Raw genomic sequence first — 16,408 nt, forward strand, 5'->3', positions numbered from 1 at the left:
GGCATCTAGCTCTTCAAATGTTACTTCATAGTTAAAACAAGGGGGGCAGTAACATGTTCCAATTAAAAGAGGTTTAGTGTTTGTTTCTTTTAACAAACACCATAATAGTTCTAAATCTTTGTCTGTATGTTGCGTAATATTGTCGACAATGGAAAGGTTGAGATGATCCCTATGATAGAGACAGACACCTCCGCCACGCTTATTTCTCCTATCTAGTCTGATTACGTCATATCCGTCGATCTTAATTAGACTGTCTGGAATATCTGTTTTAAGCCAAGTTTCACTTATAGAAAGAATATCAATGTCATGGGTAGTTAGCAAGAAAATAATATCCTCAATATGAGGTACTACACTCCTGATGTTAATATGAGCGATTTTCAAGCCACCACGAGTTGATTTAGTTTCACTGTTGGATGTAATGTCATTGTTTTTAACCGAGGCGTTTGAAGACAAGTTCTCAAGTCAGACCATAACTGGGTCATCGTTGAACTTATTGGTTTCTCGATACCGATGAATTCTGAATGGATTTGGCCAATTTTCCAAATTTAAAATAATAGTATCGTACTTTTGCCCGCCTTCTATTAAGTATGACCTCTTCCATTGTGATACAGTAGCCAATTCTGATACTGTAACATCTGTGACATCAAGATCTTGAAGATGTAATTTTACCTCTTCTGCGGATGAATTTGCTGGGCAGTTTGATAACACGTACTTCGATGTTGGTGAATTTGATAGACTGATTCCATCAGAGTCTTCATTTATTCCCCATACTCTTGTGTTGTTAGGAACGGTAGATAGTTTATGACAGGAAATACCAGACGGCCATAGTTCTGGTTTTAGAATATCGTTGCATCCTGACGATGATTGAAATATAAAACAGTTATATTTTGATGTAGGGTCTTCAGATTTTCTAGAGAGTTTTATGTTTATAACGTTAATGTTTCTTTTAATGATAAAGGTTCTCATTGTCTCAACGGTTGCTGATCGAGAACAGTTACCGACGAAGTAATCATTTTGAGACAATACCCCTTTAAAACGTGAATTTTCAGTTTTGCTTTCCGGCATTCTACCAACAGGCCGTGTGGGTACTTTTCGTTTTAAGAAACCTTTATGGATTTGTGGCTGACTAGATTGTGCCACACCAACATCCTTGTTGGTGTTGGGTCTTTGATTTATGAATAAATCAGTATATAGTTTTTTTGGAAAAGTCTGAGTCTGAAAAGTGTTGCTAATGTTTGGTCTTACTGATATATTGTCATTGCGAACAAGTGGGCAAGCTCCCGTCAGGTGGATCTCCTTATTTGCCTCCCCACGCAACGTAGTTTCCAATGTTTGCATTTGTGTTTTGGTAGATTCACGAAAAGTTTTGAATTCTTCGTCCAGTATGTTAAGTTGGTTACTAATTGATTCAGTATCGAATTCATCTTTATGTTCTTTAAGGTCGTCGATACTTGTTTGCTGTATTTCAAGTTTTGAAGACAAAGTTGATATTTGTTCCGCGTAAATGTCTAGATTTTCATCAATAGATGCTTTGGCTTGAGAAAACTCATCAGCAAATTGTTTTAGCTTAACTAGGGTTGACACACACCCCGCACACATCCAAAATGCTCCAGCTACCTCGTCTTTAATGTTCAAACAAGTCAAATGAAACCATACATTACACATACCGCAATGTATCATAGCCCCGTGTCTCTGATTTCCTCCATTAAATTTGCAATCCGCACAACAATGTTTAGGCATAGTTAAAATTAATTATTTAAAGTTAAATAATAACTAGTCAAAATTAAGATAAAATAAATAAATAAAACTTAAGATAAAGCTAAGATCCAAAGCCTGGACCGCGTTTACTTTAGGGTTAAGACCAAGGGTTAGCGTTCCTAACGAGAGCTCACAGAAACACGTCCGCTCACGACGAGAACTGCCGTCATCTACGTGAGTGGCTAATTTTGTTGTTTTCGAAAAGTAATTTATTTCAGAAGGCGGAATTAATCCGTTACTTTAATTAAAACTTAATTAAATATAAGTTACAAAAGAATTAAACGCGCCAAAACACTTTATAGCGCGGGAAAGGATGCTCCTAAACCCTAAAATGCTTTGATAAAACCGCTTAAACGTCTCTTGTGTTTAGCCATGCGTATCTCCCGCTCATGAAACTGTTGCTATGGTAATTGAAAACAAAACAGAATAAATTGGAGAAATCTTGCAGCATGACGCGATAAACGCAAAAGTTAAAGGGAATGCGAATTTACAATTTCATATCATATTTTACAGAGAATATGCAGCCAGTATAGGCCAATTCAAGATGGCGGCCACTCAAGGGGGGAGGAGTCGAGTTTTCCCGATCTCCTCTTTTTACCTGTCAATATTTGATCGATTGCTTGTGTAGGCTTGAAGTATTATAAGCTTATAACAAAAGATGGCTTGATAGGAAAAAGACCACAATATAAAGTAAAAAAGTTATTTTATTTTCTTTAAAAGTATAGGTTCTAATATTAAAGATATTTTTTCAATTTTCATTTTAAAATGTATTTGATTTATTCTAAAATAATTCCTTCTATCTTCGTAAGGAAGAAGATAAATTTTAATATTATTTTTAAATCTTACGTATGTCATTAAGCCTTTCTTTGATATACAGAGCGTTAAGTTGTTTTCTAACGTAGAGTTCCAAAACTAATCTTTCGAGATCTTTAGTTTTGACTTTAAAGGTATGATAAGTTTCTTCCGTGTTTTCTTGAGGTTTTTCAGGCGTTTTTTCTTCAGTCTTGACTTTTATATTTTTAGTGTACGTTTCTGTCTCATCAATCTACTGAAAATTATGTTAATTTTGATATCCTGAAAAAATTATTAGGGGTGAACAACCAGGGGAAACCTGAAATAAACGCTGTACAGGTACCCATTGGACCCCAAATACGACGGCTACCCAATCATACTTTAATTACGATAGAACAGACCAAAACATATCAGGTGGTCGTAGATAAAGTTCGCGTTTTCCCCGATTATACTACAGCACCTTATGGTTACATTAAATAATTTTAAATTTGTAAAATTGTATATATTTTAATTGACTGGTGGTTTGTTTGCTGACTTTTCTATTAACACAAATTAGTCTTCATTGTTCTTGTGAGATAAATATTTCTCACCTTATATTATGGTCTTTATAAATTTATTCTTACATTTAAGCATACAAAATCAAATATTGACAGGTGTTCCTCCAAAAAAAAGAGAGAAAACGCAAAAACTAGGCTCCCCCGCCTTAACAGTGGCCGCCATCTTTGTGGGTTTTCCAGGTTTTTCGTCACGAATCCCATCTTGCCCAGACCGTTTTGAACAGAATTAGGGACTCATTTGCTCAATCTCATATTCAACCACCTACTCCACAACCAAATCTCAACAATCAACTGTAAGTGAAAACACCGAATAACTTTATCATACCTTCAAAGTCAAAACTAAAGATCTCGAAAAATTAGTTTTAGAACTCTAGGCGAGAAAACGACTTAACGCGTTGTATATCAAAGAACAACTTAATGCCTTGCGTAAGATTTAAAAATAATATCTCACGCGGTAATCTAAAACACGATCTCCGACATTGGTGGACATTCTTTGCGACAGGTCTTTACGGCTTGAAAGGTGATGACCTAATCATCTTTATCGAGAGATTTTCTTGGAAGCCTGGGGTTGATATTTAGCCTGAGGGTATATTGACTGATGCTTATTTTATTGTCCTTTCTTCAATTGGCTACATACCAGGTGGTTTAGGACCTTAAAAGGGGGCGTGGCTAAACCATTTGTATTGTTATCAATGGAATCTGTATTTGGAGTGATTTATGACTCACACAAACGTGTTAAGACATTCCATCGGCTTTTTTATTTATACGTAACCATAATCAGACGTTCTATGGTAGATCGTGAAAGATAGGCTTATGCTATTTTAGGCTTATTCTATGGTAGATCCTGGTAGGCCTATGCTGTATTAGTTCTTGAAAGATAGGCTTTTGCTAGGTATATTCTTTGGTAAATGCTGACAAAATATAGTCTTATGCTAGGTTATTCTATGGTAGATCCTAAAGAAAGATAGGCTTCTGCTAAGTTATTCTATGTTAGATCAGGAATGATTGGTCTATGCTAGGTTATTCTATGCTAGATCCTGAAACACAGGCTTATGCTAGGTTATTCTAGTTGTATAGGTTGAAGAATCAGAGTTTGATTACTAACGGTTTTTCATACGATTACTACTAAAATACACATGAATATTGATTAAAATACTGGCATTTATATAAAACTACCTAAAAGACACGATTTTTACCCTGCACAAGTGTCTTATTAGAAATTAATACTGAATTCCATACGAATATTACTAAACTACAAGGGATTTATATAAAATACATGCAAAAGTTATAGCTGAATTCTGGCTAAAATACACATGAATATTTATTAAAATACTGGCATTTCCTTAATACTACCTAAAAAACACCAATTTTACCATACACTAGTGGCTTATTATAAACTAATGCTGAATTTCATACAAATGATACTAAATTACAAGGGATTTATATACATTACATGCAAAAGTTATAGCTGACTACTACTAAAATACACATGAATATTTATTAAAATATTGGCATTTCCTTAATACTACCTAAAAAACACCAATTTTTACCATACACTAGTGGCTTATTATAAACTAATGCTGAATTTCATACAAATGATACTAAATTACAAGGGATTTATATACATTACATGCAAAAAATATAGCTGACTACTACTAAAATACACATGAATATTGATTATAATACTGGCATTTATATAATCCTCCCAAAAAAAAACAATTTTACCCTGCACTAACGAATACGGAATTTCATACGAATATTACTAAACTACAAGGGATTTATATAAAATACATGCAAAAGTTATAGCTGAATACAGGCTAAAAAACACATGAATATGGATTAAAATACAAACATTGTTATAATGCAAAGTGAAACATACCCTTTTTTATGAAGCAAAAGTTGATTTATATTAACTATGATGCTTCCACAATTCTATTTCATCTCGAAAGTCACTGCTGTACCTGATTTAAATTTCTGGTGAATCATCTTTCCAATTGTAACACGGGCACAAGTCCTTAATTCGGTATTTAAACTCACCGCACAGAGTACAAAAGTTTCGCTCGTCAAGAAGATGTCTTCGCTTTTTTTGGGTCGACATACGGATAAGGTTTTTAGACTGAACTAAAACACAACGTCTGAAGTGCGCACAATCACGTGATGTGCAGAAATAATTTAATTGGCCGCAGTCAGGCACGTCTTTTAAAGTCCCATCACAATGAGGGCAGTGTAGATGACTCGTACGTGGCATGGGGACATACCCTAGTTTTTTGAGGTTTCCATGAACATTTTCGGCCATACCGAAAGAGACGTGGTCAGATGAATGAAATATACCGGAATATTGCTTATTATGCTAAAAAACTTACCGATCTGAACATTTCAGAGTAAAGTATACACGAATATGGCTAGACCGTTTCATATGTTTTCTATTTAGCACACATTTTAAGGGACATTTTTACAAAAAAAGAATTACATATTACGTAAGGTGCATCGGAGGAAACACGGGTTTGTCACCTGTGAAGCGTTGTTTGCGAGGCCCAAATTGATTACATTTAATACAATTAAAATCGAGGGACGTTTCGTCAATGCAGTCTTCGCAGACCGAGATGCTAACGCATAAGATGGCTTGATGCTCGAGTATCTACCCGTTATACGAAGGTATTTACTACCCCCCCCCCGCAAACCAATTTTTTGAGATGTTTACCCCCAATAAACCCCCCCCCATCTGTGACGTATGCATTAGCTTTGAAAATATTCTTATTTTAATTAAAGAGGACCATTATAAAAAATGTACATTATACAAACTAACAATTACGAAAACCGTTCTCCTTTATGATCTATTATTCTGTATGCCAATAAGAAATCCATATTTAAATGCAATAAACTTAACTTTAATTTTTTAAATTTTACACTATTAGCATAAAATTTATACTGTCCTAGTTCTGGTATACGAAATCAGCGTATTAAAGGCACTTTTCCAATGCTCACGGACGATGACGGGCTAACGTGTTTCTTTGATGATCATAGAGACAGGTGACACGTGTCTCACCTTCTATATCCATGGCCTTTGGACAATCCACGTCATTCAAATTTATGACTTCTTTATTTAAAATATTAAAAAGGAAGAAACATTTTTGATTACCCTTGCAATATATACGGTCTGCGAACCGGGTACCTAACATGAGACAGCGACGAAGATTATGATAAGGCGTTTCTCCTCATCCAAATGAGATTCCGTGTAAATTTCTGGTGATGTAGCTATTGAGTCGTTGTGTAGACGAAGGAAGCGTAGATTGACTATAAGGCGGTAAAAATGTCCATAACACTATTTCTGGAAGTTTAGTAACAGTAGCACAACTTAGTTCTTTAACTATCAGATCGCCTGCGAGGTTCCATTTTTCGTCCTTCCCGTGTAGATACTCAAAGTCAACTAGTACAGATTTCATGTTATCTAGAAGGTAGTTTCCTAAATGATGATTCTCCAAATGGTTGGAGTGCGGTTTATATACTTTTCAAAGTCCTTTCACTAAGTATATTAGCTATAGAATATAAATCACATGACGGAGGGGGGTGGCATGCTGAAACACGTATGACAATAGCTCTTAAGAGGTCCAATCGTTGTCCAAAAATTGACAGTAGGTATAACAATAGAACTGTGTTTTCGACAGAAGATTAAAAATGCAGAGACAACAATCTCTTTTTAATGTCAGGCGGTCAAACATTCTCCACAAAAGGTATATTGACAGATGTCTTAAAAGGGGATGTAAAGGTAAATAATGAGCCCTTGGCTAAAATTATTAGACAGATAATTATAGTTTTGTTGAACCCATGTACCCTTAAAGCATTAACGTCTGAAGTACTGTACCAAGAATGCGTACGAGATCTTAGATAAATCTTCAAACGTTTCTTTGTGATATTGTGTATACTAGTTTTTAGGTAACGTTTCAAAAACTTTAACGTAAGAATACGCCTACAGTCAAACCATTCAGCAGTGAGAAAAAATAGGCATTTCAACGTTTCTTATTGTATTGTGCATACTAGATTTAGCTAAGGTTTCAAAAACTGACATAAAAATACGCCTACAATCAAACCATACAATTCAACAAAAGGATTAATTATAACAAAGGAATTGATGCGTCATTCCATTAGTGGGTTTTACGACAGTAAACTTTGGTCTCCGAAGATGCATTGTTAAGAAAAAATTTCTTCAATCAATCAAATATTGACAGGTCTATTGAAATGCTAGGAGTAATAGACAAATAGGTCAAGATTACTATTGTATAATTTATTTACTGGTAAACTATTATGGAGTCAAGTACAAAAAAGTCGTCAAGAATACGTCAGATCTTGGAGATTAACCCTCCAAAAACTACTTATTGTATTATTTATTTTATTGATTTTAGGGGTACTGGAATTCCTTAATCTCTGGTTTCTGAACGTTGACATAAAAATACGCTTACAGTCTAACAATGGGACAGTCAAGGTCAATAGAGTAATTCGCAAAGCACCAAGGGCGAAGGCATCTTCATTTATAGTATTTATAATAAAAGAATTTAGCTTGAATAAGAAAAATATATCGTTGAATTGTTCAATCAAATATTGACAGGCCTATTTTTTTAAAAAAATGGGTGAGTAATCCATAGGAATATAATCAACAGGGAAGGGGGAAAAGTATTGGATAAATAAGATGATCGTATAGTTGTTCAATTTTTCTATTCATAGATCACTAGGTAGAGTAGGATGGAAGCACCTTACGTATAACCAAAGGAGAAAATGTAATAGATAATAGTTAGGCATCCTAAAATACAATGGAACTGAAGGGTGGAGAAGCCGAGAAGATATATTCAGCAGGGGGAAGGTGTGGAGGATGTTCGACAAATAAGATCTAACCATAGATTAATAGGTTGAATTGTAGAATGACGATCCCTTAAGTATAACACAAGGAGAAAATGTATTAGACAAATCACAAAATGTTACTGTTTCGTGTATTCTGTTATATAACCATTTATAAAATCAATATCAGTTATAAAAGTATACAAAAACATTTTTTGATAATTTTTTTAAACTTTAATTTTTTATAATTTTTTTCTTAACTTTAATTTAAACTTTTTTCCTTAACTTTATTTTAAACTTTTTTCATTTCTTTTCTTAACTTTATTTTAAACTAATTTTTTAACAAAATGCTTTTCAAACACATCTGCACAGATTTTTTCAGGTTTTTAGTACTTTTTTCCTTTTTTAAACATTGTAATAACTATCAAAGACTTTCGTTGTTGAATATAACGATAATCTTTATTAAAGTGTATTAGATATGCAAATTTATTATAATATCGCCAATCTAAAAGAACATATTCTTAAAGATAGTGTAAAATTATCAAATTTGCAGGAGGAAAAAATGGTGAAGAAGGGCAAGTGTATTATCCCTCCCTCTACAGAGGGAGGGATAACCGCCTTCAACCTGAAGTCGGACTTGCCCTTCTTCACCATTTTTTCCTCCTGCAAATTTGATAATTTTACACTATCTTTAAGAATATGTTCTTTTAGATTGGCGATATTATAATAAATTTGCATATCTAATACACTTTAATAAAGATTATCGTTATATTCAACAACGAAAGTCTTTGATAGTTATTACAATGTTTAAAAAAGGAAAAAAGTACTAAAAACCTGAAAAAATCTGTGCAGATGTGTTTGAAAAGCATTTTGTTAAAAAATTAGTTTAAAATAAAGTTAAGAAAAGAAATGAAAAAAGTTTAAAATAAAGTTAAGGAAAAAAGTTTAAATTAAAGTTAAGAAAAAAATTATAAAAAATTAAAGTTTAAAAAAATTATCAAAAAATGTTTTTGTATACTTTTATAACTGATATTGATTTTATAAATGGTTATATAACAGAATACACGAAACAGTAACATTTTGTGATTTGTCTAATACATTTTCTCCTTGTGTTATACTTAAGGGATCGTCATTCTACAATTCAACCTATTAATCTATGGTTAGATCTTATTTGTCGAACATCCTCCACACCTTCCCCCTGCTGAATATATCTTCTCGGCTTCTCCACCCTTCAGTTCCATTGTATTTTAGGATGCCTAACTATTATCTATTACATTTTCTCCTTTGGTTATACGTAAGGTGCTTCCATCCTACTCTACCTAGTGATCTATGAATAGAAAAATTGAACAACTATACGATCATCTTATTTATCCAATACTTTTCCCCCTTCCCTGTTGATTATATTCCTATGGATTACTCACCCATTTTTTTAAAAAAATAGGCCTGTCAATATTTGATTGAACAATTCAACGATATATTTTTCTTATTCAAGCTAAATTCTTTTATTATAAATACTATAAATGAAGATGCCTTCGCCCTTGGTGCTTTGCGAATTACTCTATTGACCTTGACTGTCCCATTGTTAGACTGTAAGCGTATTTTTATGTCAACGTTCAGAAACCAGAGATTAAGGAATTCCAGTACCCCTAAAATCAATAAAATAAATAATACAATAAGTAGTTTTTGGAGGGTTAATCTCCAAGATCTGACGTATTCTTGACGACTTTTTTGTACTTGACTCCATAATAGTTTACCAGTAAATAAATTATACAATAGTAATCTTGACCTATTTGTCTATTACTCCTAGCATTTCAATAGACCTGTCAATATTTGATTGATTGAAGAAATTTTTTCTTAACAATGCATCTTCGGAGACCAAAGTTTACTGTCGTAAAACCCACTAATGGAATGACGCATCAATTCCTTTGTTATAATTAATCCTTTTGTTGAATTGTATGGTTTGATTGTAGGCGTATTTTTATGTCAGTTTTTGAAACCTTAGCTAAATCTAGTATGCACAATACAATAAGAAACGTTGAAATGCCTATTTTTTCTCACTGCTGAATGGTTTGACTGTAGGCGTATTCTTACGTTAAAGTTTTTGAAACGTTACCTAAAAACTAGTATACACAATATCACAAAGAAACGTTTGAAGATTTATCTAAGATCTCGTACGCATTCTTGGTACAGTACTTCAGACGTTAATGCTTTAAGGGTACATGGGTTCAACAAAACTATAATTATCTGTCTAATAATTTTAGCCAAGGGCTCATTATTTACCTTTACATCCCCTTTTAAGACATCTGTCAATATACCTTTTGTGGAGAATGTTTGACCGCCTGACATTAAAAAGAGATTGTTGTCTCTGCATTTTTAATCTTCTGTCGAAAACACAGTTCTATTGTTATACCTACTGTCAATTTTTGGACAACGATTGGACCTCTTAAGAGCTATTGTCATACGTGTTTCAGCATGCCACCCCCCTCCGTCATGTGATTTATATTCTATAGCTAATATACTTAGTGAAAGGACTTTGAAAAGTATATAAACCGCACTCCAACCATTTGGAGAATCATCATTTAGGAAACTACCTTCTAGATAACATGAAATCTGTACTAGTTGACTTTGAGTATCTACACGGGAAGGACGAAAAATGGAACCTCGCAGGCGATCTGATAGTTAAAGAACTAAGTTGTGCTACTGTTACTAAACTTCCAGAAATAGTGTTATGGACATTTTTACCGCCTTATAGTCAATCTACGCTTCCTTCGTCTACACAACGACTCAATAGCTACATCACCAGAAATTTACACGGAATCTCATTTGGATGAGGAGAAACGCCTTATCATAATCTTCGTCGCTGTCTCATGTTAGGTACCCGGTTCGCAGACCGTATATATTGCAAGGGTAATCAAAAATGTTTCTTTCTTTTTAATATTTTAAATAAAGAAGTCATAAATTTGAATGACGTGGATTGTCCAAAGGCCATGGATATAGAAGGTGAGACACGTGTCACCTGTCTCTATGATCATCAAAGAAACACGTTAGCCCGTCATCGTCCGTGAGCATTGGAAAAGTGCCTTTAATACGCTGATTTCGTATACCAGAACTAGGACAGTATAAATTTTATGCTAATAGTGTAAAATTTAAAAAATTAAAGTTAAGTTTATTGCATTTAAATATGGATTTCTTATTGGCATACAGAATAATAGATCATAAAGGAGAACGGTTTTCGTAATTGTTAGTTTGTATAATGTACATTTTTTATAATGGTCCTCTTTAATTAAAATAAGAATATTTTCAAAGCTAATGCATACGTCACAGATGGGGGGGGTTTATTGGGGGTAAACATCTCAAAAAATTGGTTTGCGGGGGGGGGTAGTAAATACCTTCGTATAACGGGTAGATACTCGAGCATCAAGCCATCTTATGCGTTAGCATCTCGGTCTGCGAAGACTGCATTGACGAAACGTCCCTCGATTTTAATTGTATTAAATGTAATCAATTTGGGCCTCGCAAACAACGCTTCACAGGTGACAAACCCGTGTTTCCTCCGATGCACCTTACGTAATATGTAATTCTTTTTTTGTAAAAATGTCCCTTAAAATGTGTGCTAAATAGAAAACATATGAAACGGTCTAGCCATATTCGTGTATACTTTACTCTGAAATGTTCAGATCGGTAAGTTTTTTAGCATAATAAGCAATATTCCGGTATATTTCATTCATCTGACCACGTCTCTTTCGGTATGGCCGAAAATGTTCATGGAAACCTCAAAAAACTAGGGTATGTCCCCATGCCACGTACGAGTCATCTACACTGCCCTCATTGTGATGGGACTTTAAAAGACGTGCCTGACTGCGGCCAATTAAATTATTTCTGCACATCACGTGATTGTGCGCACTTCAGACGTTGTGTTTTAGTTCAGTCTAAAAACCTTATCCGTATGTCGACCCAAAAAAAGCGAAGACATCTTCTTGACGAGCGAAACTTTTGTACTCTGTGCGGTGAGTTTAAATACCGAATTAAGGACTTGTGCCCGTGTTACAATTGGAAAGATGATTCACCAGAAATTTAAATCAGGTACAGCAGTGACTTTCGAGATGAAATAGAATTGTGGAAGCATCATAGTTAATATAAATCAACTTTTGCTTCATAAAAAAGGGTATGTTTCACTTTGCATTATAACAATGTTTGTATTTTAATCCATATTCATGTGTTTTTTAGCCTGTATTCAGCTATAACTTTTGCATGTATTTTATATAAATCCCTTGTAGTTTAGTAATATTCGTATGAAATTCCGTATTCGTTAGTGCAGGGTAAAATTGTTTTTTTTTGGGAGGATTATATAAATGCCAGTATTATAATCAATATTCATGTGTATTTTAGTAGTAGTCAGCTATATTTTTTGCATGTAATGTATATAAATCCCTTGTAATTTAGTATCATTTGTATGAAATTCAGCATTAGTTTATAATAAGCCACTAGTGTATGGTAAAAATTGGTGTTTTTTAGGTAGTATTAAGGAAATGCCAATATTTTAATAAATATTCATGTGTATTTTAGTAGTAGTCAGCTATAACTTTTGCATGTAATGTATATAAATCCCTTGTAATTTAGTATCATTTGTATGAAATTCAGCATTAGTTTATAATAAGCCACTAGTGTATGGTAAAATTGGTGTTTTTTAGGTAGTATTAAGGAAATGCCAGTATTTTAATAAATATTCATGTGTATTTTAGCCAGAATTCAGCTATAACTTTTGCATGTATTTTATATAAATCCCTTGTAGTTTAGTAATATTCGTATGGAATTCAGTATTAATTTCTAATAAGACACTTGTGCAGGGTAAAAATCGTGTCTTTTAGGTAGTTTTATATAAATGCCAGTATTTTAATCAATATTCATGTGTATTTTAGTAGTAATCGTATGAAAAACCGTTAGTAATCAAACTCTGATTCTTCAACCTATACAACTAGAATAACCTAGCATAAGCCTGTGTTTCAGGATCTAGCATAGAATAACCTAGCATAGACCAATCATTCCTGATCTAACATAGAATAACTTAGCAGAAGCCTATCTTTCTTTAGGATCTACCATAGAATAACCTAGCATAAGACTATATTTTGTCAGCATTTACCAAAGAATATACCTAGCAAAAGCCTATCTTTCAAGAACTAATACAGCATAGGCCTACCAGGATCTACCATAGAATAAGCCTAAAATAGCATAAGCCTATCTTTCACGATCTACCATAGAACGTCTGATTATGGTTACGTATAAATAAAAAAGCCGATGGAATGTCTTAACACGTTTGTGTGAGTCATAAATCACTCCAAATACAGATTCCATTGATAACAATACAAATGGTTTAGCCACGCCCCCTTTTAAGGTCCTAAACCACCTGGTATGTAGCCAATTGAAGAAAGGACAATAAAATAAGCATCAGTCAATATACCCTCAGGCTAAATATCAACCCCAGGCTTCCAAGAAAATCTCTCGATAAAGATGATTAGGTCATCACCTTTCAAGCCGTAAAGACCTGTCGCAAAGAATGTCCACCAATGTCGGAGATCGTGTTTTAGATTACCGCGTGAGATATTATTTTTAAATCTTACGCAAGGCATTAAGTTGTTCTTTGATATACAACGCGTTAAGTCGTTTTCTCGCCTAGAGTTCTAAAACTAATTTTTCGAGATCTTTAGTTTTGACTTTGAAGGTATGATAAAGTTATTCGGTGTTTTCACTTACAGTTGATTGTTGAGATTTGGTTGTGGAGTAGGTGGTTGAATATGAGATTGAGCAAATGAGTCCCTAATTCTGTTCAAAACGGTCTGGGCAAGATGGGATTCGTGACGAAAAACCTGGAAAACCCACAAAGATGGCGGCCACTGTTAAGGCGGGGGAGCCTAGTTTTTGCGTTTTCTCTCTTTTTTTTGGAGGAACACCTGTCAATATTTGATTTTGTATGCTTAAATGTAAGAATAAATTTATAAAGACCATAATATAAGGTGAGAAATATTTATCTCACAAGAACAATGAAGACTAATTTGTGTTAATAGAAAAGTCAGCAAACAAACCACCAGTCAATTAAAATATATACAATTTTACAAATTTAAAATTATTTAATGTAACCATAAGGTGCTGTAGTATAATCGGGGAAAACGCGAACTTTATCTACGACCACCTGATATGTTTTGGTCTGTTCTATCGTAATTAAAGTATGATTGGGTAGCCGTCGTATTTGGGGTCCAATGGGTACCTGTACAGCGTTTATTTCAGGTTTCCCCTGGTTGTTCACCCCTAATAATTTTTTCAGGATATCAAAATTAACATAATTTTCAGTAGATTGATGAGACAGAAACGTACACTAAAAATATAAAAGTCAAGACTGAAGAAAAAACGCCTGAAAAACCTCAAGAAAACACGGAAGAAACTTATCATACCTTTAAAGTCAAAACTAAAGATCTCGAAAGATTAGTTTTGGAACTCTACGTTAGAAAACAACTTAACGCTCTGTATATCAAAGAAAGGCTTAATGACATACGTAAGATTTAAAAATAATATTAAAATTTATCTTCTTCCTTACGAAGATAGAAGGAATTATTTTAGAATAAATCAAATACATTTTAAAATGAAAATTGAAAAAATATCTTTAATATTAGAACCTATACTTTTAAAGAAAATAAAATAACTTTTTTACTTTATATTGTGGTCTTTTTCCTATCAAGCCATCTTTTGTTATAAGCTTATAATACTTCAAGCCTACACAAGCAATCGATCAAATATTGACAGGTAAAAAGAGGAGATCGGGAAAACTCGACTCCTCCCCCCTTGAGTGGCCGCCATCTTGAATTGGCCTATACTGGCTGCATATTCTCTCTTTTTACCACCAATCAATAATTTTGTCTTGTCGAGCTTGTTCGCCCGTTTGATGACATCACTATGACGTCAGGGGGGGAAAAGCGCGGGAATCCTATACGCGTCTCAAGCTTCTCGGAAGTATAAACTCTGGGTCTGATAGCGGAGAGAGTGGCACCATCTCACGTGAAAAATATATCTGTGACGTCGGGATACGGGAAACGTTTTAGCCTTTCATAAAAAGTGGATTTCAAATTATTTCAAATGAAGCCTTTTCAAATGCATATTGCCAAATAACCAGAAATCGGAGAATTAAAAGCTTGATATTTTTGAATTCACAAAAATTAATTCTGTTTTGTTATATAAATGAGGTTTTTCAAACGAAGATTCTCATTCCCTTTAAATGGAGTTTTTCTTGATATATACCTAAAACCCAGAGTATGCATGGTTAATATTGTTGTAATCAATAAAATCTAGATTATAAGAGGTATGAAGTTTTCTTAGGGAATATTTTCCCTTTCTAAGCTGGCATATTACAAACCACAAAATGGAATTACGGTTCGTAGATTTCCTAGTAAGAGCTTCATAGTGCTGATAACCTATGTTGTAACAGAGTATATGCAGAATAAGCTGTCGTTCGAGATAGGGAGTTGCCTATCCTATAGCGTGAAAACCAATTTCCTCACGCGCATTCTTTATCCATGGTTGTGCATATAACACGATTTAACATGCAAGTTCTGTGGATAATTTTCCAGTATGGATAAAGATAAAATAACGTAGATAATGGATAGATAATGCCGAGCTCTATCTAAAGAGCGCCAAAGCAATAACGTTTGCTTTTGACTGGAATTGTATTAGGTAACCCGCGTTGTGGGTTCTCTCAGAGATGATTATTGTTTCTCATTGCCAAATGCCAATGCTGAGTGCCAAGTAAAGTTTATCATCCATTATTATGGGATTTTTTTCGTTTCACTCTTTCGTAAAAATAATTAAGATCATTTAACTAACAATAAGCTTTATCGTTAGCCTAAAACAATAAATTTTTGTGATTAGAAATCCAGGGGTAAATAAGAAACCATGGGCAATATAGACTCAAGAGAGGATGGAAAAACTGTTAATAGTAGTGTGCAGAGCGCTAAGCGTATCTCAATTAAATTAATCAACGAAAGTAACGTGATTTTACATTTAATAGAAACGAATTTAGTGAGCTATGTGTTTATAGTAAAACGGTTACAGAGCGACTGCAGGCTCGCGTTAGAAACAATAACTAAACAAAAATCTGAGGGGAAACAACTTCGACAAATCTATATAAATCAAAGTCCTGACTGACTGACTGACTGACTGACTGACAGACTGATAATCAACGCCCAGCCCACACCGCTTGCCCTAGAAGGCAGAAAATTTGCAGGAACGTTACTCATTAGACGCGAACTAAGAAAGATATTTCCATCTTAAAAAAAGCCGCCCAGAAATGTAAAAAATCTTCTCTACGCAACAAAGTCTGCGCGTTTCAACCGATTTCACAAATATTTAGTACACTGGTTTCCTTTAACCTATAGACGGGCTGAAAGGTCTTTCGGGTTCGATTTGTTGCCATCTTTTTTAAATGG

General features: G+C 34.0%; 4 long non-coding RNA genes across 6 annotated transcripts; 2 read left to right on the forward strand and 2 right to left on the reverse strand.

Moving 5' to 3' along the window:
- Positions 1-2,444: 2,444 nt before the first annotated feature.
- On the reverse strand, positions 2,445-5,774 carry LOC149718600 (uncharacterized). Of its 2 annotated transcripts, none has more exons than XR_016372108.1 (4): positions 5,471-5,774; positions 5,145-5,366; positions 4,987-5,062; positions 2,445-3,398 (listed from the first exon to the last, which is right to left on the reverse strand). It is a non-coding gene; the product is annotated as an uncharacterized LOC149718600 (long non-coding RNA). The 2 variants fall into 2 exon arrangements; XR_016372086.1 differs by having other exon boundaries at positions 4,987-5,068.
- Positions 5,775-5,973: 199 nt separating this feature from the next.
- Positions 5,974-7,803, reverse strand: LOC149718601 (uncharacterized). The gene is made up of 2 exons (XR_016372069.1): positions 6,280-7,803; positions 5,974-6,204 (listed from the first exon to the last, which is right to left on the reverse strand). It is a non-coding gene; the product is annotated as an uncharacterized LOC149718601 (long non-coding RNA).
- A 1,484-nt stretch (positions 7,804-9,287) lies between these two features.
- On the forward strand, positions 9,288-11,117 carry LOC149718602 (uncharacterized). Its single transcript, XR_016372071.1, has 2 exons — positions 9,288-10,811; positions 10,887-11,117. It is a non-coding gene; the product is annotated as an uncharacterized LOC149718602 (long non-coding RNA).
- Positions 11,118-11,311: 194 nt separating this feature from the next.
- On the forward strand, positions 11,312-14,644 carry LOC149718603 (uncharacterized). 2 transcript variants are annotated; one of them, XR_016372073.1, is made up of 4 exons: positions 11,312-11,618; positions 11,723-11,944; positions 12,021-12,102; positions 13,691-14,644. It is a non-coding gene; the product is annotated as an uncharacterized LOC149718603 (long non-coding RNA). The 2 variants fall into 2 exon arrangements; XR_016372076.1 differs by having other exon boundaries at positions 12,027-12,102.
- The last annotated feature ends 1,764 nt before the right edge of the window (positions 14,645-16,408 follow it).

Source organism: Phalangium opilio, unplaced genomic scaffold (assembly GCF_054372755.1).
Source record: "Phalangium opilio isolate 3A_F unplaced genomic scaffold, DU_Popi_V2 ptg000002l_1, whole genome shotgun sequence".
Lineage (NCBI taxonomy): Eukaryota > Metazoa > Arthropoda > Arachnida > Opiliones > Phalangiidae > Phalangium > Phalangium opilio.